Source organism: Salmo salar, chromosome ssa19 (assembly GCF_905237065.1).
Source record: "Salmo salar chromosome ssa19, Ssal_v3.1, whole genome shotgun sequence".
Lineage (NCBI taxonomy): Eukaryota > Metazoa > Chordata > Actinopteri > Salmoniformes > Salmonidae > Salmo > Salmo salar.
In genome coordinates this window covers 44,120,998-44,148,196 of record NC_059460.1, presented here as the reverse complement: position 1 = coordinate 44,148,196, position 27,199 = coordinate 44,120,998, and the positions used below count along the sequence as shown (strand labels likewise).

The following is a 27,199-nucleotide window of genomic DNA, read 5'->3' as shown; positions in this document are numbered from 1 at the left end:
GTACACTGGGAGAGTGGGGTGAAAGTTGGAAGAATGTACACTGGGGAGAGTGGAGTGAAAGTTGAAAGAATGTACACTGGGGATAGTAGGGTGAAAGTTGGAAGAATGTACACTGGGGAGAGTGGGGTGAAAGTTGAAAGAATGTACACTGGGGATAGTGGGGTGAAAGTTGGAAGAATGTACACTGGGGAGAGTGGGGTGAAAGTTGGAAGAATGTACACTGGGGAGAGTGCGGTGAAAGTTGGAAGAATGTACACTGGGGAGAGTGCGGTGAAAGTTGGAAGAATGTACACTGGGGAGAGTGCGGTGAAAGTTGGAAGGTTGCAGTAGAGGTAACAATGAAGATACAGAACCCATAAGAATGCAGAGCAACAATGGGCTGATCTGCACTGACCTCTGTGGGATCAGGTCAGTTTGGGGAAGGGTGAATGGAAGCCACAGCTGCAGTAGCAGCAGCCTGTTGAGTTGAATCAGTATCATCCAGGCTTTTGTCTGGGCCAGACTGTGGCGGTTATACGATATCATCTTAATTAACCCTTTAACCCCTGATGATGTCAAACACACTGGGCCTCTGACACGGACTGCCCAGGCAGGGAGTGTGTGTATGGTAATGGAACGGGTATTGTGGGGTTCTCTGTGTGTGTGTGTGTGGGGGGGGTTCAGAGAGTTGTGGGCCCTGTGGGGGGCAGAGTTGTATAAAGCCTGTCCCTATCTATTTCTCTGTATCCAGAGTCTGAGACCTAGAATGTTCTCTCTGTATCCAGAGCCTGAGTCTGCACTGTACCATGCTGTTTGTTGTACTGTACTGTAATACTACTACTGGAGGCTGCCTAGGCTGTGTGAGCCAGGCTGGGCAGAGCAGTGAACTTTTGGTTCCAACTCTAGCCATCACAGTGATTAGGGTAAAGAACCAAATAGATTCAGCACCCTGGCTTCACCCAAAGTGGTGAGGATTTTTTAAATGTATTTTTTATTTCACCTTTATTTAACCAGGTAGGCAAGTTGAGAACAAGTTTACAACTGCGACCTGGCCAAGATAAAGCAAAGCAGTTCGACACATACAACAACACAAAGTTACACATGGAGTAAAACAAACATACAGTCAATAATACAGTAGAAAAATAAGTCTATATACAATGTGAGCAAATGAGGTGAGATAAGGGAGGTAAAGGCAATAAATAGGCCATGGTGGCGAAGTAAATACAATATAGCAAGTAAAACACTGGAATGGTAGGTAGATTTGCAGTGGATGAATGTGCAAAGTAGAAATACTGGGGTGCAAAGGAGCTAAATAAATAAATAAATACAGTAGGGGAAGAGGTAGTTGTTTGGGCTAATTATAGATGGGCTATGTACAGGTGCAGTAATCTGTGAGCTGCTCTGACAGCTGGTGCTTAAAGCTAGTGAGGGAGATAAGTGTTTCCAGTTTCAGATTTGTGTAGTTCGTTCCAGTCATTGGCAGCAGAGAACTGGAAGGAGAGGCAGCCAAAGGAGGAATTGGCTTTGGGGGTGACCAGAGAGATATACCTGCTGGAGCGCGTGCTACAGGTGGGTGCTGCTATGGTGACCAGTGAGCTGAGATAAGGGGGAACTTTACCTAGCAGGGTCTTGTAGATGACCTGGAGCCAGTGGGTTTGGCGATGAGTATGAAGCGAGGGCCAGCCAACGAGAGCGTACAGGTCGCAGTGGTGGGTAGTATATGGGGCTTTGGTGACAAAACGGATGGCACTGTGATAGACTGCATCCAGTTTGTTGAGTAGAGTGTTGGAGGCTATTTTGTAAATGACATCGCCAAAGTCGAGGATCGGTAGGATGGTAAGTTTTACGAGGGTATGTTTGGCAGCATGAGTGAAGGATGCTTTGTTGCGAAATAGGAAGCCAACTCTAGATTTAACTTTGGATTGGAGATGTTTGATGTGAGTCTGGAAGGAGAGTTTACAGTCTAACCAGACACCTAGGTATTTGTAGTTGTCCACATATTCTAAGTCAGAACCGTCCAGAGTAGTGATGCTGGACGGGCGGGCAGGTGCAGGCAGCGAACGGTTGAAGAGCATTCATTTAGTTTTACTTGTATTTAAGAGCAGTTGGAGGCCACGGAAGGAGAGTTGTATGGCATTGATGATTTGGTACCAGACACACCCAGTGCACTGCAGGCCAAAAGCTCTTCATGGAATAAGGAGGGGTGTAATAGTATGATCAGGTGTAAATACTGTATCGCATTACATATAATAGTAGGAAGGATTCATCACAAAACCATTGCTGACTATTTTAGCACTCCTCTCCCTTTCCAATTCTCCTTCCTTACTTGGTTATCCTCTCCTACCGGCAGAGTGGGCAGGGTACGTAGGTACTTAGTAAAGCTTCATCTGTTGTTGTAAATGATACTGTGATGACATTCAGGGTTCAGACAGGACTGATCGTCTGGCAAGTCAGTGGTTGTATAATGTCTTAATCATGTGTGATACAGTGTACTCTTGGTGACGGTGTTACAGTCGACCAGACGTTTACTGTAGGAGTCGTGTAGCGTGTTGGTACTGTATGGGGAAGTGCCACGTCCCTCACCCCCCTCCCTCCAGAGAAGAGAGAGACGAAACGAGACGAGAGCAGAAAGGCTTCATTCATACCAGCCTCGCTCCCTCTTTTTATAAATCAGAGCAGCTGGATTCAGACTGGCTTTGTTGACAACAGTCGAGAAGAGTTGAGCAGCTTTGCAATTCAAATTATTTGTGTAAAGTAAACAGTGTGTGTTATTTCCCACCATGCATACGTATCACTGTAGGCACATTGGTGATCTAATGGCTCTGATGTAGCGTCCCTCTGTCAGCCAATGCTGTGACCTATAGGATGACATCCCCACAGACAGAATCCTCAGATCTCTATTCTAATACTGTGTATAATGTCCTGTCTTCACCCTGACCTAGGGAGTAGGACTGGGCCCGTATGCACAGATCTAGGACCAGCTCACCCTCCCCAACCCTGGGGAGAAAACCGAACAACTGACCTTAGATCAGCGGAGCGATTTACATCCTCCTATGTCACAAAGCAAGATTAGTTAGCTGTGGCTGTCTCTTCTCCATCAATACAATCCTGCTGTCATTACCCCCCACAAAGCTAAGACTTTCATTGGGCAAAGTGATCTGAGTAATAACAGCTCAGAGCCTGAGAGAGAACCACATCAAGCTGACTGTTTTGGTGGTGGTTGGTGGAACTGAAAGGTTGGATTGCCCCCTGGTGGTGATGTATGTGTGTAATACTCAAATGTGACATTAAATATTGTCTGCTCTGCTGCACACCTGGGGGTTAATTCAGGGGATGTGAATGATACTCAATAGCGTGATTCACTGCTACTCAATTGGCCCTCGGGCAACACAGCTACAATGTGATGTATTTCAATGCATGAATTTCTTGCATGTAGCATAATAGTGTATGTGTAGGCCTGTTATATCTGAGTGTTGATTCTGGTGGGGTTAACACCAGTGTTATATCTGAGTGTTGATTCTAGTGGGGTTAACACCAGTGTTATATCTGAGTGTTGATTCTAGTGATGTTAACACCAGTGTTATATTTCAGTGTTGATTCTGGTGGGGTTAACACCAGTGTTATTTCTGAGTGTTTATTCTAGTGGGGTTAACACCAGTGTTATATTTCAGTGTTGATTCTAGAGGGGTTAACACCAGTGGGTTTGAAATTTAGTATGTCTTTATGATATATGTCATGTATTGTCATTAAGACTTGGTCACTCACTTGGTCAAGGCTACGTGACTGAAAGCAACAACAATGTATCTGTGACTAGCAAACACAGTCATAGATGTTACTGGTAACTCAAACATTTACTGGAAAGGCACCCTGGGAAATCAATATGGAAATAAGGCTTCACACCCTATAGTGTTAAAACAACACCCCAAAACAAGTTACTGTGTTAATTTAAGTCGGAGTTAGGGACACACTCTCAGGGTGTTAGTCTATCAGCACTTTGAAAAGTGTTAGTTGAACACATATAATTTCTAAGAAAGTGTTAAATGTAAAACCGTCTGTGTTAAAATTCCGATCTGAAATCTGCTGTGCACAGTCAAACATCCGCTCTGCTGTGCCCCGTTTGTAATAGTGTTAGGAAAGGAGGAAGAGGGAGAGACAATTGAGACATCTGCCACGTCTGTAAACTACACATTCTCTCACTAGCGGTTCTTAGAACAGGATGGGACGGGGGATTGGAGAGAGCGAGAGGTGGGAGTAACAGAGACAGAAACACACACGTGTTAACAACCCTGTTTTACTTTAGACCAAACAAAGCCCCGAACAGACCTGTTTCTGAGTTTGCAAACACTGCCGCGTGAGGGTGATGCGCGCAAGTTGGTGGCAGAACACCAACTTATAGAGCGAAGGCAAAGAAAAATCCATCTATTTACATGTTGCTTATGAGTGCATTTCACACTACTTTGGGATTATAATTGGAATCGTATGAATGTCCTGCTTAGTATAATGTTTGTCATCATCACAAATCAACTGCGTTATACTTTTTTTTTTAAACTGTTCAACACCAACCAGTAAAATGGCTCTTTGGCTAGCTTTTGCTACAGCCTATGTCAATGAGCGCTAGCATTCTAGCTAACAACTAATGCATCCAAAATAGTTATTTTGCAAAGATCACAACCAAATAATCTTAGTGACTGTTCAAGCTGGAATCAAATCATCAGTGTAAGCGTATGAGAACCAACAGAAAGTGATTTTGTTTAGAAGAAATAGAACCGTAAATCTAGGCTATATTGAATGGGTGCAGATGGCCATGGCTTTCTTACTGCAGCCAAGAGTCTCGCGCATCTGTGCATGACGTCAGTGTGTCGTGTACTAGAAAGGGGTCTATAAGAAACAATAACTAGGCAATTCACACTGCATGGTTTTAAAACAGTGTTCGAGTCTCTTGTCTTTATGTGTCATTTTGTTTAATCTGCTGCCAAGAAAAAAATATATATATATTTAGCCTGCTTCATCGGTTAACGTCACAGCTCTTTCCTCATTCGAGTGTGGCGGCTGCGTTCAGAATCTGAAGAAAGATGAGCTGACGTTATTCCAGAGGCGGGCGGACAGTGGAATTGCGTGTGTGCCTGACTGTGTAGCCGGCTGGTAGACACGTCTTTGCTGGGTTCCAGGACAAGGCGGATGGTGGTATCCTTGTCTCGATGCTAGGAATGGAGGAATTTGTCACCGACGAGGAAGAGCCATGGTACGACCAGCAAGATCTCGAATCGGGTAAGTAACGACGCATATGGGAACGCCGTTTGCAGCCAACCGCATCCCCTATGTCAATGCACCGGGTAGCGGTTCGTTATTGGCGAGCTCAGATGTTCTTCCCAAACAAAGGCCTTTATGATGGAAGAATTCTAGATCCGTATGCGAAGGTACATTTGTCCGTGCATCTTGACAAATAGCAATAGTAATGGCAATGCTCTTCGAAATGTGCAACCGCGATTGAATATTTTGCTACTTTCTGACATGAATTTATTTTTAGGGATTTCTAGGGCCTTTGGGACGTGGATGGGGAAAAGCATTTCCCTGCTGTTGTCACAATGTTGCAAGAAAAACCAAATACTCTGCACAGTGGTCTGTTGGTGATTGCAAACAATGGGTTACAATATTACAATGTAATAAATTAACCATAAATAGAAGTCAGTATATTTCGGCTGTCATCAATGCAATGCAATTTGTTCTTTGTAGGTTGCAATACTGATTAGGGATCACTTAACCTTGTTTATGCAGGCAATTAGGTTTTATTGATTTCCTCATTCAAGCGTTACATATTATGTTTTCCTTTTAGAATGTGGTGACTTTCAAGGCCCGTAGACTGTCATGTCCATGTCCCCATAATTCAATAAGAACTGAACTTGTCAGTTGAACATAATCAATAAGTAAGTGATTGGTTGAGACCGAGCATACACGGGCCAACAAAGCCATGAAACATGCTTGATTTGCAGACTTGCAGATCCACCAGAATAGTTAATGAGCCAGAGATTATTTCGCTGCACACAACATTTTCCGACAATGCAGCATAATTCACAGTATGCTGCTGTAAATATACAGGGTAATACAGTATTTACTGTAAAATTGTATTGTACGATTTTACAGCAGTGTAGCGGAGCACCATTGAGCCCTCATAATACATTGCTTTTTACAGTACTGTACTGTAATATATAATTACAGTACCTAACTGTGAAACATATAGAATTACAGTAGCTAACTGTGAATGTGTTGCTGTAAATTTACAGCAATTTGTTACAGTGTACTGTTTTAAGTCACTAGGCTATTCCCCAAATATATTTTTTGCAGTAGCCTAGTCTACTACAGTCCAGGCCTTGTGCATCACTTCCGTTCCACATGAATTCTATGGGACCATATATGATATTTGCATAAAGATAACCTACTTGACCTGGACTGTATAGACTGTGTAAACACCATCATTCAGCGGAACCGCTATTAGTCTGAATTCAATTTGTATTTGTATTTATTATGGATCCCCATTAGTTCCTGCCAAGGCAGCAGCTACTCTTCCTGGGGTTTATTATGGATCCCCATTAGTTCCTGCCAAGGCAGCAGGTACTCTTCCTGGGGTTTGTTAGGGATCCTCATTAGTTCCTGCCAAGGCAGCAGCTACTCTTCCTGGGGTTTGTTAGGGATCCCCATTAGTTTCTGCCAAGGCAGCAGCTACTCTTCCTGGGGTTTATTATGGATCCCCATTAGTTCCTGCCAAGGCAGCAGCTACTCTTCCTGGGGTTTGTTAGGGATCCTCATTAGTTCCTGCCAAGGCAGCAGCTACTCTTCCTGGGGTTTGTTAGGGATCCCCATTAGTTTCTGCCAAGGCAGAAGCTACTCTTCCTGGGGTTTATTATGGATCCCCATTAGTTCCTGTCAAGGCAGCAGCTACCCTTCCTGGGGTCAAAACACATTAAGACACGTATATTACACCTGAAACAAAAGCTAAAACAGTACATCATATAATGCTGTTGGCACAATAAGCTTCATTTTGGATGACACTCGTTTAAATGCATATCCCAAGCTGCCGGTAATGTATCTGCTGAGCTGTAGCCAATCACAGCTTGTCAAACAACTTTACACTTCTTGCCAGCATTAGGTCTATTTCATATCTCTCCCCTCTTCCTCACTACATCACTCTTTTTTTCTTTGCCTCGCTCCCTGACTCTCGCTTCCCTCACTCCCTGCCTCTCGCTCCCTACCTCTCGCTTCTCTCGCTCCCTGCCTCTCCCTTCCCTCGCTCCCTGCCTCTCCCTTCCCTCGCTCCCTGCCCCTCCCTGCCTCTCGCTCCCTGCCTCTCGCTTCCCTCGCTCCCTGCCTCTCCCTGCCTCTCGCTCCCTGCCTCTCGCTTTCCTCGCTTCCTTCCCTCGCTCCCTGCCTCTCCCTTCCCTCGCTCCCTGCCTCTCGCTCCCTGCCTCGCTCCCTGCCTCTCGCTCCCTTCCTCGCTCCCTGCCGCTCCCTTCCTCGCTTCCTGCCTCTCGCTCCCTGCCTCTCGCTCCCTGCCTCTCGCTCCCTGCCTCTCGCTTCCTCGCTCCCTTCCTCGCTCCCTGCCTCGCCCTTCCTCGCTCCCTGCCTCGCCCTTCCCTCGCTCCCTGCCTCTCACTTCTCTCTTTCCCTGCCTCTCGCTTCCCTCGCTCCCTGCCTCTCGCTTCCCTCGCCCCCTGCCTCTCCCTTCCCTCGCCCCCTGCCTCTCCCTTCCCTCGCCCCCTGCCTCTCCCTTCCTCGCCCCCTGCCTCTCCCTTCCCTCGCCCCTGCCTCTCCCTTCCCTCGCCCCTGCCTCTCCCTTCCCTCTTTCCCTGCCTCTCGCTTCTCTCTTTCCCTGCCTCTCGCTTCTCTCTTTCACTGCCCTTCGCTTCTCTCTTTCCCTGCCTCTCGCTTCTCTCTTTCCCTGCCTCTCGCTTCTCTCTTTCACTGCCCTTCGCTTCTCTCTTTCCCTGCCTCTCGCTTCTCTCTTTCCCTGCCTCTCGCTTCTCTCTTTCCCTGCCTCTCGCTTCTCTCTTTCCCTGCCTCTCGCTTCTCTCTTTCCCTGCCTCTCGCTTCTCTCTTTCCATGCCTCTCGCTTCTCTCTTTCCATGCCTCTCGCTTCTCTCTTTCCATGCCTCTCACTTCTCTCTTTCCCTGCCTCTCACTGCCCTCGATCCCTTCTCTCGCTCCCTGCCTCTGCCTTCCCTCACTCCCTGCCATGCATCACTCATTCCTAATCTCTCTATCACTTCTCTCTTTGTTCCAATTATTAGGATATCTGCCACAGGCTGAGAGCAGATGATGCATTTGCATTTGACTCATTTAGCAGACACTCTTTTCCAGAGCGACTTACATGCGCAATTAGGGCTAAGTGCCTTGCTCAAGAGCACATCGACAGAGTATTCACCTAGTCTGCTCGGGGATTCGAACCAGGTAATGCTTTGACCCCATTCTTGATCTGGTCTTATACACACACACTATATACACATGCACTATACACACACACACACTATACACACACACTATACACACACTATACACACACTATACACACATGTACACATGGATTTTGTACTGTATATATGTGGCAGTGGTGGAGTAGGGTCCTGAGGGCACACAGTCTGTGAATGTGTTGTAATATGTTTAAAATTGTATAAACTGCCTTCATTTGGCTGGACCCCAGGAAGAGCAGCTGCTGAGAGAGCGGGCAGGAGGGGGAACTGAGTGTGTGGACACATCAGTAGAACTGAGGATAAAAATAAAGGCTGACGTATCTTCTTTATTCAGAAAGAAGAAGAGGGAGGGAAATGGAGAGACAGTAGAAGATAAAAGGATGAAGCCAGGATGAGCCATGAGAGAGAGAGGAGAAAGATCAGAAGAGAACAAGCCCCATTTCTCTGTCCCATTCTCTACACCCAGCCTTCCTCTCTGCACCCAGCCTTCCTCTCTGCACCCAGCCTTCCTCTCTGCACCCAGCCTTCCTCTCTGCACCCAGCCTTCCTCTCTGCACCCAGCCTTCCTCTCTGCACCCAGCCTTCCTCTCTGCACCCAGCCTTCCTCTCTGCACCCGGTCTTCCTCTCTGCACCCAGCACCCAGCCTTCATCTCTTCACATCTCTCTGGTGCATCCTGTTATCATCAGAGGTGCTATTTAACCAGAAGGTTTGGCAGATTGAGATGTGGTAATAATCAGATGAAGAAGAGAACTTCCATGCTTAGCATCAAAGCAGGCATTTATTGGTGCAGCGAGGCAACCTGCTGTTCTATACCGTAAGGAATCAGCAAACGTGTTCCATCTACAATACAGACGCAGACATTTCCGTGTATTCTATAAACACTACGTGATGAGGAAAACATATCAATGATCATGCTTGGAACCCTTTGTAACACAGACCAAAGCTGGCTCTAGGCCAAAGTCTGAGCTGAAGCTATGTGCCCAGACCAGCTGAGGCCTGTTGGGACCTGATTTGTTAGCAGAGCTGGACTTTACATCTGATGACAGGGTTGTAACGTCGCGTACCTGCTGTTATTACAGTTTTATCATCTCTTCAACAACCACCTCTCTACGTCTCCACGTACCTGCTGTTATTACAGCTTTAACATCTCTTCAACAACCACCTCTCTACGTCTCCACGTACCCGCTGTTATTACAGCTTTAACATCTCTTCAACAACCACCTCTCTACGTCTCCACGTACCCGCTGTTATTACAGCTTTAACATCTCTTCAACAACCACCTCTCTACGTCTCCACGTACCTGCTGTTATTACAGCTTTACCATCTCTTCAACAACCACCTCTCTACGTCTCCACGTACCTGCTGTTATTACAGCTTTACCATCTCTTCAACAACCATCTCTCTACGTCTCCAAACACACATTTTCTTTCCTTGTTATCCTGCAGATATCAATTTGTGCTGCATCATTTGTACACAGAATTTGAGCTTACTATGGGATTGACTGAAGACTGCAGGGAAGTCGTACGGAAGGGGTTGGCCTGCTTCACAGCTTTTCTGCAGACAAGGAAAGAGGGAAAGTAGGAAGGAGAGAAGGAGGACAAAACAGGGATAAGTCTTGTTTTCCATATTCCGGTGAATCCTATGGGAGATATGTAACTATAAAAACAACACAGTGCTCAGAAAGGCTGGGCACATTCCAAACCAGGGGTGTTTCCTTTCACGTGTGCACACACACACACATACGAATGCACACACACACACACACATGCTACAGTTGTATTACATGTTTTTCTGCCACCAACAGTTCTGTGTCGTTTCAATGTTTGACTCCCCAGCACTAAGCCCCAACTGATCTGATGACAGGGCTCAGAGACAGTGGCTCTGATACCCAGACTGTACTGTGTGTGTGTGTGTGTGTGTGTGTGTGTGTGTGTGTGTGTGTGTGTGTGTGTGTGTGTGTGTGTGTGTGTGTGTGTCAGTTGGTTGTGACAGGAGTGTGAATCTTCCCCTGAGGACAATATGTCAGTGTAACTGACAAGTCAGTGTAACTGACACGGCTAAAACATAACAAAAGATAACCATAGCATTGGCCTGATAGCCCATGCAGGAAATGCACACAATTCAATCCATTATGTCTCAGTCACTGGGTCTGGGTGGTGATGTCGTCCTTCAGGGGGGAGTTGACTTCCTGGTGTCCGTGTTTGGAGACAGTGGTCTGTGGAGGGTATTGATTAGGATGTTTCATGTTGCAGAGAAACACAGTGCTCACCTCTCTCTCTCTCTCTCTCTCTCTCTCTCTCTGTCTCTTTCTGTCTCTTGTCTCTCATCCCCCTCTGAACACCCACTGTGGGACTCACCCCCCTGTCGTAACGTTTGCTGTCATTAAATGTGAAGACTGTTATATTTATCAAATCAATTCTCTATGTGTAATTATTACGTAATTAAACTAATCACGGAATAGTAATTAACTAGGAAGTCGGGGCACCATGGGAAAATTTTGTATAGAGTTTCAATTTCCCGAATATAACTCTTCAGATATTTTATTATCTTATCGATTACAGTCTTCTATTAATGCATTGTTACATCAGTCTCATTACTAAACGTCACAAACCCTTGGATATCTGCACAAACCCTAACATAGATCATGAATCAGCGATTTACAAATGGGCTTAATTATATATTTACTAACTAACTAATCACTCACAGAATTACATAAACACACACACAAATAGGTCATACATCAGTTACTGACATGATAGAAAAGTCCCTAGTGGGCTAAACCGATATGGCGGCTTGGTAGACAAAGGAAAGGGGTGGGGACAGTTCAAGAGCGGGAACTTAGAGTGGATTCCAAATAATACAGTTGATAACTACACTCATGAAATGCTAATACGTTGAACATGAACAACTGCTCATTAGAAAATAAATAGCAATTTACATATTTACGAGTGTATGCTGTCACGAACCAGCTCAAAGTTCCTAACAAAAAGGGAGACATCGTGGAGACAAGGAATAACAAAATATATATATTTATTAACTGAGGTAACCTAAATGCAATTAACAATGGTGTGTGTAATCAGTAATCAGTAGTGTAAATGAGTGTTTTCAATGCATAAATGTGATAATGCGGGGTGTTGAAAGGTGCCAAAGCAAACAACCAAAAGGCCACAAAAATATCTATGATGGAGAGAGTCTCCCCAATGAATGGGGAAGAGGTGCATTTATCCTGGGACACACCTGAGCCCAGGTGTTTCCCATGTCGCTGACGACCCTCCCAACTCCGCCCACCGGCATCCTAATAAGGAAACAAGTACAAAGAGAGAATACGGCAGACAGAGTGGGAGGGTCGTCACAATGCCTTTGTTGTCTCTGTGATCGCCGGTCCATCTGCTGGATAATAGACAGTTGACAGAAAGCCTCTGGTTTGTCCACGAGAGATCAAAGTCTGTCGTAGTTGTAGGTTGTTATAATGGATACGTCAGAGTGCCATTTGGGAAATGTTCTTAGATCGGATGTGTTTACCAGACTAAAGAATTTAAACAGCTGCAGACTGAATAATTGGTCTTTAGTTTGTAGATTTCGTCACCATTTCAGCGGGGATGATCTCAACGTTCTCTGGTCTTGTCCTTTGATAGAGTTGTAGTTTGAACCACTTCACACACCAGCATCACCCGGCGTGTTTTGGTTTGGAGTTTTAGTCATTTCAACATGGGGACCCTGCCCCGGCGTTATCTTGACTAAATGTACATTTTGTCACGAGTCCTTTTATTAGAAAAGGGGGCGTTCCATGACGTCGATGTAAATGTCTGTGCTCACAGGGTGTCGCTGACTAGTTCAAACTTTATATGAAAACAATGATCTTGTTTTGAAGGTTAACATCACATTTCATCTTCTCACAAATAGTTTAATATTTGATCATATATTTTATACAACATTTAGATGTAAACCCCATAATTGAGAAGTGTACACAACCAAAGACACAGTAATGTGTGTTTCCTGTCCTTCATGAGATCACCAAATGAAACAAACTCGACATGACTGTCCCTTAAGTGTCCACGGACCACTCCAACTGCTTGGAATACAGAAATGCTGTTCAATTATTCAACCTTTTGATGTCCAAGTGTCTCTCTCTCTCTGCGTTCCACAGTTACATTTCAATCTCCCATACTACTTAACCCAGAGGCAGAGTATTTTACGACCGCCATAAAGCGGCCCCATCTCCCTCTGCAGGAGAGAGAGAGGGTGCTGTAGAGTGGACCCACTGCAACCTCCTTCAGATCTTCACAGGAGAGTTATGACACCCCTCTGAACACCCACTGTAGGACTCATCCCCCTCTGAACACCCACTGTGGGACTCATCCCACTCTGAACACCCACTGTGGGACTCATCCCACTCTGAACACCCACTGTGGGACTCATCCCACTCTGAACACCCACTGTGGGACTCATCCCACTCAGAACACCCACTGTGGGACTCATCCCCCTCTGAACACCCACTGTGGGACTCATCCCCCTCTGAACACCCACTGTGGGACTCATCCCCCTCTGAACACCCACTGTGGGACTCATCCCCCTCTGAACACCCACTGTGGGACTCATCCCCCTCTGAACACCCACTGTGGGACTCATCCCTCTCTGAACACCCACTGTGGGACTCATCTCCCTATTCTATTCTATACAGAATCCCTTTGCCCCATTCTAATTAGCCCTATTCTGTTATACACGGGCCCTTAGCCCCATTCTAATAGGCCCTATTCTGTTATACACGGTCCCTTAGCCTCATTCTAATTAGCCCTATTCTGTTATACACGGTCCCTTAGCCTCATTCTAATAGGCCCTGTTCTGTTACACATGGTCCCTTTTCCCACTGCCTTATTCTAACGGAGCAGTGGGACAGCACTGAATCCACAGAACTAGAATGAGATTCTATTTCTATGACTGGAAGCAGCCTCCTCCTTGTTAGCGAGTTTAACTTTGAGGAGTGACTTCTCAGTGTTCTCTTCCTGAATGTTATTGTTTAGAGAGGATTGAATCGGCCTTAGAATTGAAATTGGAATGGGAATTAGCAGTCAGGAAATAGGAATTGGTTAAGTAACGTTCAACGTAGGATTGAATGTGCTGTGCATAGTGCTGGAAGGGTCAACACCCATTCACAGATACCTGTGTAGTAGCAAAGGCCCCACAGGAGTTAATTAGCTGTGAGTGCAGCAGGCAAGTCTATGTATAAGCCCATGCCAGAGAGGAGCTGGCAGCAGCCTGCTTTTCTCCTCATTAGTTTAATTGAGGGAAGACAGGACAAGACAGGACAATAAGAAAGAGGAGACAGCATGGTTGAAAAGCAAGCACTGGAACAAAACGATGTGTGTGCAACAAATTCCCAGGTGTGTGTGTGTGTGTGTGTGTGAGCTTGCCATCTCCCCTGTCTGTTCTTTCTGTTTCTGAACACTCTTCAAAACAACATACTGTGTTCTCTCTCGTTGAAGATCAGATTCTGATTAGAATGAACTCTGATTATCAGATAACTGAAGTGTTGATCAGTGATCCCATTGTTCATCACTCTCAACCTCAGAGTTTTACTGTCAACTCAGTTCAGTCTCTACAATGAGAGTGATGGTGTTTCCATTGAGTTGTTGTGTGTTTTCCCTTCTCAGATATGACCAAAGGTCCCAAAACACAAAACATATCTCGCTGCTGTGTCAGACCTGAAAATATAGACTATGAATCCGACTGATTCACTCTGAAGGCAGAATGCAGTCCCTTCCACTCCTGTTTGACCCCTAATCGATGAGAATATCTCTCAATTAGTTTTTTCCCCACTCTGCACCATTTTACCATAACATGAGAGAGAGAAGTATTCTAGTCTAGACTGATTGTTAGTGTCTTGTATTGCTTCACTACTAGAACAGTGTTCTTCAATCCCGTTCCAGGGTGTACATGACTACACGTTTTTGTTTGAGCCCACACTCTGCTTGCATGTGAATAAAATGCATAATCTAACAGCAACTTCATATCCTGTCACTTTCTACTTTAGACATTAGCTTCCCCTCCTCCCTGCTGCAGAGAGACATACTGCATAATATTTTGACTCTGTGGAGAAGTGGTGTCTTGTCTTCTGATGATCTTGGCAGACATCACAGACCTTCACTGACAGAGATACAAGGGTGAAACATCTCAGATCGTCACTGACAGAGATACAAGGGTGAAACATCTCAGATCGTCACTGACAGAGATACAAGGGTCAAACATCTCAGATCGTCACTGACAGAGATACAAGGGTCAAAACATCTCAGACCTTCACTGACAGAGATACTTTTTCTTTCTAGCGTTGTCTCTCTTTCTCTCTCTCCCTTTATTTGTATCTCCCACTCCCCCTTTCTTTGTATCCTTCTCTTTCTCTCTAGAATGAGCTTGTTCATCTATATGTATCTCAGGGAGGAATGAAGGTGGAATATGATATTTTTTAGTTAAAAAAATGTGCTCCCTTTTTCATGATATCCAATTGCGATCATGTCTCATCATCCCCAACAGAGGGCGAAGGTTGAGTCATGCGTCCTCCGAAACATGACCCGCCAAGCCGTTCTGCTTAACACCCGCTAACTTAACCCATAACCCAGCTACACTAATGCATCGAAAGAAACACTGTTCAACTGACAACCCTGTCTGCTTGCAGGCAACGGCCCGCCACAAGTAGTCGCTAGCGCGAGATGAGCCAAGTAAAGACCCACAGCCAAACCCTCCCCTAACCCGGACAACGGTTGTGAACACCAGGCTGTAGTGACTCTGCAACACTACGATGCAGTGCCTTAGACCTCTGCATCAACAGGGAGACCTAAGGTGGAATGTTTAAAAGTTCTGTTTGTAGACGCTCTTAGAAGCCTGCTGAACATAGAAATGTGATTCCAAATTATAAACTGGGTGGTGCAAGCCCTGAATGCTGATTGTCTGACAGCCGTGGTATATCAGACCATATACCACAGGTATGACAAAAAATTTATTTTTACTGCTCTAATTACGTTGGTAAACAGTTTATAATAGCAATAAGGCACCTCGGAGGTTTGTGATGGCCAATATACCACGGTTACGGGCTGTATCCAGGCACTCCGAGGTTGCGTTGTGCATTAGAACAGCCCTTAGCCGTAGTATATTGGCCATATACCACACCTCCTCTGGCCGTATTGCTTAAGTGAATCATCATGTTACAGTATGAACAACGCTTTCTACTGTGGCTGTCATAGGGACGAGTGCAGACTCAAAAACAATTTTTAGTATCTTCACTGACATCACTCACATCTTTGGACCAGCAAAGGAAAACCTGTTCCTGATGCTCTCTTATTTAGACAGTTTGATTCAGCTCTTGCTCTCAAAATGTAAAAGCTCTTTCTCTCCCCCTCATCTCCTTCTCCGTCTCCCATGGCCCTAGCCAGCTCTAATCTCTCTATCCCTTATCTCTCTCTCCCAACTTCCACCCCCCTCCATCTCTCTCCACCTCTCTCCCCCCTCCCTCTATCTATCTCAATTTCAATTTAAGGCATGGAAAACATGTGTTTACATTGCAAAAGCAAGTTAAATAGATAATAAACAAAAGTGAAATAAACAATAAAAAAATGAACAGTAAACATTACACTCACAAAAGTTCCAAAATAATTATGACATTTCAAATGTCTTATTATGTGCAAATAGTTCAAGTGCAAAAGGGATAATAAATCAACATAAATATAGGTTGTATTTACAATGGTGTTTGTTCTTCACTGGTTGCCCTTTTCTTGTGGCAACAGGTCACAAATCGTGCTGCTGTGATGGCACACTGTGGTATTTCACCCAATAGATATGGGAGTTTATCAAAATTGGGTTTGTTTTCGAATTCTTTGTGGGCCTGTGTAATCTGTGGGAAATATATGACTCTAATGTGGTCATACATTTGGCAGGAAATGAGGAAGTGCTGCTCAGTTTCCAACTCATTTTGTGGGCAGTGTGCACATAGCCTGTCTTCTCTTGAGAGCCAGGTCTGCCTACGGCGGCCTTTCTCAATAGCAAGGCATATACTCACTGAGTCTGTGCATAGTCAAAGCTTTCCTTAAATTTGGGTCAGTCACAGTGGTCAGGTATTCTGCCACTGTGTATTCTTTGTTTGGGGCCAAATAGCATTCTAGTTTGCTCAGTTTTTTTGTTAATTCTTTCCAATGTGTCAAGTAATTATCTTTTTGTTTTCTCTCTCTCTCCCTCTTGCTCTTTCTCTCTTCCTCCTTCTCTCCCCCTACATCGCTCTACCTCTCCCTCCTTCCCTCCCTCCCACTCTCTCTCAAGACCTCCACCTGGCAGCAGAGCTTGGGAAGACTCTGTTGGAGAGGAACAAGGAGCTGGAGGATTCTCTACAGCAAATATACATCACCAATGAGGAGCAGGTGCAGGAGATTGAGGTAGGAGGGCCAAGTTTCAAAAGCTCCTTTGATGCATCTCAATAGTCTAAACTCTACCCACATAGTAACCTCTACCCACATCCAGGGGTTGGAACCTAAATTATTTTCCAATCGTTTCTTTCTGAACCAAACCATTCTTTTTTTCAATCCGTTCCACAGCAAAATAAAGTTTTGAACCGATTCGAACCCTGAAAAAATTTCCTTTCTGTTCCTTTTTAACCTCGGAAATCATAATTTTTTGTATTTTTACATTTATCTCGACATTAAATTACTTCACCAATGGCTAGAGCAGCTTACTATGGAGCAGGCAAGCTATGTACATGCATTGAAATTTTGCGGGTGAGGAGAGCGCTGGGCTTGAAGCGCTGGGCATCTTGTGATGACATGCATTATCTGAATTAGGCCCACATAATTATACCTACAGAGGAGCGGCTTCTATGAAAGAACTTTGAATGTCTTTGAACTTCAGAGAGTTGGCATAACTAACGTTGGACCAGAGCTAGCTAACTTTGGACCAGAGCTAGCCCTTGATCATGACTCTTTGAGTTTCTACTTCTAAAAATGCACCTTTCCAGAAACAAGTCTCTCACTGTTGCCGCTTGCTATAGACCACTCTCTGCCCCCAGCTGTGCCCTCGATACCATATGTGAATTGATTGCCCCCGTCGACATGCTTAACACCCTGGTCATCCTAGAATCTAAGCTTGATGCCCTCAATCTCACACAAATTATCAATGAACCTACCAGGTACAACCCCAAATCTGTAAACACGGGCACCCTCATAGATATCATCCTAACTAACTCGCCCTCCAAATACACCTCTGCTGTTTACAATCAAGATCTCAGCGATCACTGCCTCATTGCCTGCATCCGTAATGGGTCTGCGACCAAACGACCACCCCTCATCACTGTGAAACGCTCCCTAAAACACTTCTGCGAGCAGGCCTTTCTAATTGACCTGGCCGGGGTATCCTGGAATGACATTGACCTCATCCCGTCAGTAGATGATGCCTGGTTATTCTTTAAAAGTGCCTTCCTCACCATCTTAAATAAGCATGCCCCATTCAAAAAATGTAGAACTAGGAATAGATATAGTCCTTGGTTCACTCCAGACCTGTCTGCCCTTGACCAGCACAAAAACATCCTGTGGCGTTCTGCATTAGCATTGAATAGCCCCCGTGATATGCAACTTTTCAGGGAAGTTAGGAACAAATATACACAGGCAGTTAGGAAAGCTAAGGCTAGCTTTTTCAAACAGAAATTTGCATCCTGTAGTACAAACTCAAAAAAAGTTCTGGGACACTGTAAAGTCCATGGAGAATAAGAGCACCTCCTCCCAGCTGCCCATTGCTCTGAGGCTAGGAAACACTGTTACCACCGATAAATCCACGATAATTGAGAATTTCAATAAGCATTTTTCTACGGCTGGCCATGCTTTCCACCTGGCTACCCCAACCCTGGTCAACTGCCCGGCTGTCACAGAATATGTTGTACTCTTCTGCGAAAATGTCGTATGTGAGAGAGAAGGACCAAGGCGCAGCGGGTATGTGGATACTCATTCTTTTAATTGGAAAATGAAAAGCATCCACAGGGAAAAACAAAACAATAAACGGTACTCACGATCAACAACAGTTTTGCAGGCTATCCAAAAACTCAGTGCAAAAACAATTCCCCACAACCCCAAAGACAAACACACACACCTATATAGGACTTCCAATCAAAGGCAACTATACACACCTGCCTTCAATTGGAAGTCCCAATCACCAACACAACATTAAACAAACAAACCACCTGCCACATCTTGACCAAGACTAAGCAATACGCCCTCTGCTGGTCAGGACGTGACACCGGCACCCTCCACAGCAACACGCCAAAGCCCCCACCATTTCTCCTTCACCCAAATCCAGATAGCTGATATTCTGAAAGAGCTGCAAAATCTGGACCCCTACAAATCAGCCGGGCTAGACAATCTGGACCCTCTCTTTCTAAAATGATCTGCCGAAATTGTTGCAACCTCTATTACTAGCCTGTTCAACCTCTCTTTCGTATCGTCTGAGATTCCCAAAGATTGGAAAGCTGCCGCGGTCATCCCCCTCTTCAAAAGGGGTGACACTCTAGACCCAAACTGCTACAGATCTATATCTATAATACCCTGTCTTTCTAAGGTCTTCGAAAGCCAAGTTAACAAACAGATTACCGACCATTTCGAATCGCACCATACCTTCTCTGCTATGCAATCTGGTTTCAGAGCTGGTCATGGGTGCACCTCAGCCACACTCAAGGTCCTAAACGATATCATAAATGCCATCGATAAGAGACATTACTGTGCAGCCATATTCATCGACCTGGCCAAGGCTTTCGACTCTGTCAATCACCACATTCTTATTGGCAGACTCGACAGCCTTGGTTTCTCAAATGATTGCCTCGCCTGGTTTACCAACTGCTTCTCTGATAGTTCAATGTGTCAAATCGGAGGGCCTGTTGTCCGGACCTCTGGCAGTCTCTATGGGGGTGCCACAGGGTTCAATTCTCGGGCCAACTCTCTTCTCTGTATACATCAATGATGTCGCTCTTGCTGCTGGTGATTCTCTGATCCACCTCTACACAGACGACACCATTCTGTATACTTCTGGCCCCTCTTTAGACACTGTGTTAACTAACTTCCAGACAAGCTTCCATACAACTCTCCTTCCATGGCCTCCAACTGCTCTTAAATGCAAGTAAAACTAAATGCATGCTATTCAATCGATCACTGCCCGCACCTGCCCGCCCGTCCAGCATCACTACTCTGGACAGCTCTGACTTAGAATATGCGGACAACTACAAATACCTAGGTGTCTTGTTAGACTGTAAATTCTCATTCCAGACTCACATTAAGCATCTCCAATCCAAAATTAAATCTAGAATCGGCTTCCTATATCGCAACAAAGCATCCTTCACTCATGCTGCCAAACATACCCTCGTAAAACTGACCCTCCTACCGATCCTTGACTTGTTGATGTCATCTATAAAATAGCCTCCAACACTCTACTCAACAAACTGGATGCAGTCTATCACAGTGCCATCCGTTTTGTCACCAAAGCCCCATACACTACCCACCACTGCGACCTGTACGCTCTCGTTGGTTGGCCCTCCCTTCATACTCGTCGCCAAACCCACTGGCTACAGGTTATCTACAAGTCTCTGCTAGGTAAAGCCCCGCCTTATCTCAGCTCACTGGTCACCATAGCAGCACCCACCCGTAGCACGCGCTCCAGCAGGTATATCTCACTGGGCACCCCCAAAGCCAATTCCTCCTTTGGTCGCCTTTCATTCCAGTTCTCTGCTGCCAATTACTGGAACGAACTGCAACAATCACTTGAGCTGGAGACTCATATCTCCCTCACTAGCTTTAAGCACCAGCTGTCAGAGCAGCTCACAGATCACTGCACCTGTACATAGCCCATCTGTAAACAGCCCATCTATCTACCTACCTCATCCCCATACTGTATTTATTTATTTATTTTGCTCCTTTGCACCCCAATATCTCTACTTGCACATTCATCTTCTGCACATCTACCATTCCAGTGTTTAATTGCTACATTGTAATTACTTCGCCACCATGGCCTATTTATTTCCTTAACTCCCTTATCTTACCTCATTTGCACTCACTGTATATAGACTTTTTGTTTGCTTTTGTTCTACTGTATTACTGACTGTATGTTTTGTTTATTCCATGTGTAACTCTGTGTTGTTGTATGTGTCAGTTTGCTATGCTTTATCTTGGCCAGGTCACAGTTGCAAATGAGAACTTGTTCTCAACTAGCCTACCTGGTTAAATAAAGGGGAAATCATTTATTTTCAGTTCCATTACATTACACATACACATAATGCCTGCTTAGAGTTTTCGTGAGCTAGACCAGAGCTAGCTAACAAACTAGCTTGTGCGTGCAGAGCGGCACCAGAATTAAAATAAAAACACGTCTTACCTTTCTGTAGTTAATAAATCCAATGTGAAACGTGTTAACTGTAGTATCCTTAAATAGCATTGAAAAGGTTAATCCATTCTTCTCTCCCTAATTTCTGCCTGTAACGTCAGTAGCTACTGTAGATTATGTATTTTCTTCGGAGGGAGGGAGGGGGAGGGAAAGGTAGCCTACACACACTGGCAAAAATTTCAGGAAGACACTGGAATAAGTTTCATAGTGACAGTGAGGGCTTTGCATAGGCTCTTTGTTGTGTTTTTGTGGGACTGGAAAAAAATGCCCAGAACATAAAATACAATTATTAACCGGTTCCCATATTTTTAAAATTAAGGTTATGTTCCAGAACAGTATAGATCACTTTTGTTCTCGGTTCTGGTTCTGTTCCTCGAAAAATAAATTATTTTCCCATTTCCGGTTCTGTTTGCTGAACCGGTTCCAAACACTGCCCACATCTCAACAATCTAAACTCTAACATAACCTCTACCCACATCTCAACTGGGGTGGCAGGTAGCCTAGTGGTTAGAGCGTTGAGCCAGTAACCACAAGGATGCTGGATTGAATCCCTGAGCTGACAAGGCAAAAACCTGTTCTACCCCTGAGCAAGGCAGTTAACCCACTGTGCCATGTGTGCTGATTAAGGCAGCCCCCCGCACCTCTATGATTCAGAGGCTTTGGGTTAAATGCAGAAAACACATTCTACTTGAATACATTCAGTTGGACAACTGACTAGGCATCCCCCTTTCCCTAACTATGTAACCTCTACCCATAAATTAGGTGTAGATTGGATGACAATCTACATGTTGACTGAGCAGAGTTGTAGGATGTTGGCTCTTCTCTGCTGTGGTGGCTGGCCATAGTTCTGTGGCCTACCTAATGCCTCAGTAACTCTTTGACCCTGCTGGCTGATCCTAATATAGTGAAATGGTTCACTGAGTTCATGACCAAGGGGTTTTAGAGCGCCCTAATGGCTTAGGGGTAGTGGAACGTGCCCCCATCTGTTAATGTACTGTATACAGTGCTTTTGGAAAGTATTCAGACCCCTTGACTTTCTCCACATTTTGTTACGTTACAGCCTTATTCTAAAATTGATTTAAATAGTTTTTCCCCCGCATGAATCTACACACAACACCCCATAATGACAAAGTGAGAACATTCCGCTCCAGTCATTACCACGACCCCGTCCTCCCCAATTAAGGTGCCACCAACCTCCTGTGATATATATGTATATGTGTGTGTACAGGATATATATATACAGTATGTCTCTCTCTGTGCAGTACCTGGCTAAGCAGCTGGAGGTGCTGAGGGAAATGAATGAGCAACATGCTAAGGTGTACGAGCAGCTAGATGGGACAGCCAGAGAACTGGAGCTCACCAACTGCACCCTGGTACTGGACAGCAAGGCCTCGCAACATAAGATGGAGAGGTGAGCTGGACGGACGCACAGCGTCAAACGCACGTACACAAACACACTAACCCCATTTCTCTCTTCCCTGGTTCTCCCAGGTTGACGGGGACCATCGAGACCCTGCAGACCCAGGTGGAGTCTCTCTCTGGGCAGGTGGAACAGCTCCACTCCCTGGAGCAGCTCAGGGTCCGGAGGGAGAAGAGGGAACGACGCAAAACCATCGCCTCCTTCCCCTGCCTTAGGGAACTCTGCACCGCACCCAAGTGAGGGCTCATAGCAGTCACACTCACATCTTTGGTTACTGGATCTCAAGGTCCCTAGACTATGTATTGCGCCTGTCTGTCTGGCAGGTACAAGTAAAGGTGGGTGTACACTACACGATTTTGGCCCCGATTTAGCTGTCCCAGACAAGTTTTTGTGATCGGAGACAAAATCCACGCCGTTACCTACTCGGAGGGGGCCTGACGCTCGTTTAATGTAAGCGGGTCAGAGACACAATCTGAGGGCTACCGATCCCGTCTTTGAGCCATACCAGACGTCCCGAGATTTTCAGACGTTTGATTTTATCGGCATAAAATCTGCAATGCTCTAGTAGTGTGAGTACGGCGATCATCAATAGCCAATGAGAGCTGGCCAGAGAAGAAGCCAGCGAGATGATGACGTTGTATCACATCACCCAGAATGTGTCGACTCTCCAGCAGGAACCATGACTACTGTTATTAGGTGTTCTGTACTTGCCTTTAAACCAAAGTGTCAAATCGTTACAGCTCTGAAGTTCACAGGCAAATGTTATTCAACTCCAAAAAAATTTGGCTAAATATTTCAACTCTATGTGGAAGGTGTGAATGTCTGACTGAAAACGTTTGAGGCTGCTTTGTTCTAGCTACGTTAACAATCTAATCACCATCATTGTTTTTCGCGAGACAGTGTGTTGGTAATCGAGAATTCTCACGACCAAGTAAAGAATCTTGTAGTGTGTGAACCCTTGTCTGTGCCACATCGTTTAGTTGGCAAGACAAAAGAAAATACAGGAAGGATGGTTGTTTAATATGAGAGGCTCAGCGATGTTAGGATTTTAGCTGATATTGTGTGGAACTGTGTGTCTCTATCTCTGTCTGTCTGTCAGGTATGAGGATGGGTTTGTGGTGGGCCGCTCAGACAGCTTCACCTCAGAGACTAAGCGCCAGCCAGCAGAGGAGGAGAACGAGCGTCTGAGAGAGGCGGTGTCGGCACTTCGCTCGGCCGTGAGGGCGGAGCGGGGTCGCAGGGAGGGGGTGGAGAGAGAGTGTCACGTCCTCCTGGGGGAGTTCTCTCGTCTGGAGTCACGTGTGCTGGTCAGAATCACTCCATTTAATATTCATTCCAAAAGGAGTGCCTCCGTTTCTTTTATGGTTGCATGTTCTACTAAATGGGTTCAATCCAATGAGTGATACTGATACTTGTTCCTAACTGAAATATAGCAGGGCTCCTAACTCTCCCTCTTTTTTGGGAGAATAAAAATATTGAGTGATTGGTTTATTGACTGTCTGACTGACTGACTGATTGACTCGTTGACTCATTGATTGATTGACAGGGTGCAGAGAGCTGCCAGGCACGGGTTCGTGAACTAGAGGCAGAGCTCCAGGAACTCCAGCAACTCCGACGGGCGAGGACCCTCCTCCTGAGCAGCGAAGATGACGGCGTGGGCTTCACCCAGACCCTCCTCAACAACACCCCCGAGACAGACACCCTGGAGGGGGAGGGAGGAGAAGTGGGTGGAGGGTTCAGGGAGGAGGGCGAGGGGGGAGGAGGCTTAGGTGGAGAGTTGTTACCTGCCTCCAGCCCCGTCAGGAAGAGCTGCAGCGACACGGCACTGAATGCCATCGTGGCAAGGGACGCGTCCGGGAGGAGAAGAGGGAGCTACGCGATCCACGCCAACAGCGTCCGTAAGAGAGGGATGTCCATCCTGAGGGAGGTGGACGAGCAGTACCACGCTCTGCTGGAGAAGTATGAAGAGCTGTTAGGGAAGTGCCGCGCCACGAGGAGTCCATGTGCCACGCGGGGGTGCAGACCTCGCGGCCCGTCTCCAGGGACCCCTCCATGAAGGACTGTGCCATGGGCCCCACCTCTGCACCCCCGCCCTCCCCCACCCAGTCCCCCTCCACCCCCGAGGTAATGGAAAGCATCAGTAAGCAGGTGGAGGCGGTGGATAAACGACTGGGCCAGAGCGCGCCAGAGTACAAAGCTCTGTTCAAGGAGATCTTTTCGCGTATTCAGAAGACCAAGATGGACATCAAAGCCACCAAAGCCAGCAAGTCTGGCAAGTCCAGCAAATAAATTATGATACTGGATTGGTTTGGTAGTGCAGTGCTTTTTCCATGCTCAAAGCGCTTGAGATTAGAGGAGGAATTTGCCTCGTACTCTACCGATGTGTAGCACTCATGAGTAGGCTTCTGTATGGGGTCTGGTCTCCTGTCTGCTTCACATGAGGCTGCTGAGGGGAGAACGGCTCATAATAATGCCCGGGAACGGAGCAAATGGAATTGCATCAAACTACTGGAAACCATGTATTTGATACCATTCCAAATGATTCCGCTCCAGCAATTAGAACAAGCCAGTTTTCACAAACTAAGGAACCTCCTGTGGACTGCTTCTGTTACTATAGTTACCAATCAAACAATATGCTACTTAAACCAATCTACTACTAATGCTATTAGCACCTGCCTAGCTTTGCCAGTGAGATCTAACACAGCTGCCTTTTGCTACCGTTACACAGGTCACACAGGTATGATAACTGTCACCCTCAACTTGTTGGACTCCACTATTGTCTGGGCTTGATATGCCCAGCTGGTAATACACTCGTGTCTCCCGACGACTAGTTCGTACATTCTCCATTCTCCTACTTAACTCGATTTAATTTAAGGTGGAAGAAAACATACTTTCTTTATGAAACACCATTTTCTACCACCATGCTCGAGTGGCTAATGCAACTTCCTGATGTTGCGCCCCGCATTCAGCCAGGGGTAAACATTTTAGGCATTAGCCACTCTAGCATGGTCCATAACTCCAATCACCTTTCCTTATTATCATGAATGTTATAGCGTATTTTGCATTACTTTGACTTATGTATGTGAAATACTCACAATGTAATGCCATACCATATGGCAGAAGAAAATGTACACAACAATGAACCTGCAGTATACAGGAAATATAATCGATTATAACTTGGATTATTACATGTTTTACTTTTCTATTATTTCTCTATTTTCTTTTTCTCTGCGTTGTTGGGAAGAGCCCGTCACTAAGCATTTCACTGTTAGTCCACACCTGTTGTTTACAAAGCATGTGACGAATAAAATTTGATTTGATTTAGAGCTAACTCACTCAAGGTCTTAAACTCAACTGAAGCTTCAAACCTTTATAGCAGCCACAGGATTTGGCGTGAGATCAATGCTGTTGTGGTGTTGTGAAAGTAAAACTGTGGATTGTGGAATGAGAAAAGAAAAGTTGTTACAGAGAAATCAACTGAATCATTTAAACCAGAAACTAGTTATTGTTTTCTCCACAGTGTTATAATTAAGCATTAAGGCACGAGGGGGTGTGGTATATGGCCAATATACCACAGCTAAGGGCTGTTCTTAGCCACGACACAAAGTGGAGTGCCTGGACACAGCCTTTAGCCATGGTATATTGGCCATATATCACAAACCCCCGAGGTGCCTTATTGCTATTATAAACTGGTTACCAACGTAATTAGAGCAGTAAAAATAGATGTTTTGTCATACCTGTGGTATACGGTCTGATATACCACGGCTGTCAGCCAATCAACATTCAGGGCTGGAACCACCCAGTTTATAATGAGTCGTATGTGCCAGGTACAAGCAGAGGCACATTTTTCTCCCAAGGTCACTCAAGTGTTGCTGAGTGAAGAAAAAGGGCATGACGTCTTGTGGAGGCTAACTGTCAGTCTGTCATAGCAATGTTCCCTCCTGGTCCTGGAGGGCCGCAGTGTGTGGTGCAGACTTTTGTTCCAGCCCAGCATTCAGGTATACTGCTGGGCTGGAACAAAAGCCTGCTCAGCCTGAAGCTCTTCAGTGCAAGGAGATAATGACACTGTGTCATAGCAATGGTAACAGAATATGTTCTATATTCCAATAAGAGACAACAAAATGAAGCGGTTTACACGTCCACCCTTCCTAACGGGGAGCCAATCAAAAGTGGACATCCCATTCTTATGGAACATTCTGTCCTTTTTGAAGGCTCCTTGGTTTTCTCTGCACTGTAATGTTTTACTGATTGCACTTAAAAAAAAAAAAGTATTGTGTATTTATACATGGATATTTACTTATTATTGCTTGTGTATTTATTCCATTATCGTGTGTCTCTGTGAGCATTGATTCATGATAACGACACTTATCTGCCATGGTGCCTATATGTGATTGTATTCATTATTGATAGGCTACATCTTTAGAATGAAAATCAAGTCATATTTGTTTTTTATTTATCTACTCAACCTTTTGGGCTCCCGAGTGGCGCAGCGGTTTAAGGCACTGAATGTTAGTGCTAGTGATGTCACTACAGACACCCTGGTTCGATTCCAGGCTGTATCAGGACAACCGGCCATGATTGGGAGTCCCATAGGGCGGTGCACAATTGGCCCAGGTTTGGCCGGTGTAGGCTGTCAGTGTAAATAAGAATTTGATCTTAACTGACTTGCCTAATTAAATAAAAAATTCATTCAGATGAATGAGCATATTATTAGTTTTATGAGGATATTAGTTAGCCTTCGGCATCACAGGTTTTGTCATTGTAGCAAGCCACATTATCTCTCTCATTGAACTGAGTAATTCATGTTGTGGCACTCTGTATCATTGACTTACATGTCTGCTCTGTGCAATTAAAGCATTGGAATGAAAATATGTCTCTTTGTGGATTTTGTTATATTACTCTGAAAATGTATATTGATGGTTAATTATTTGATTAATTGGCTG

General features: G+C 45.2%; 1 pseudogene; it reads left to right on the top strand.

Annotated features, from left to right (window-relative positions):
* Positions 1-4,867: 4,867 nt before the first annotated feature.
* On the top strand, positions 4,868-27,125 carry LOC106578868 (cerebellar degeneration-related protein 2-like; annotated as a pseudogene).
* Positions 27,126-27,199: the final 74 nt, after the last annotated feature.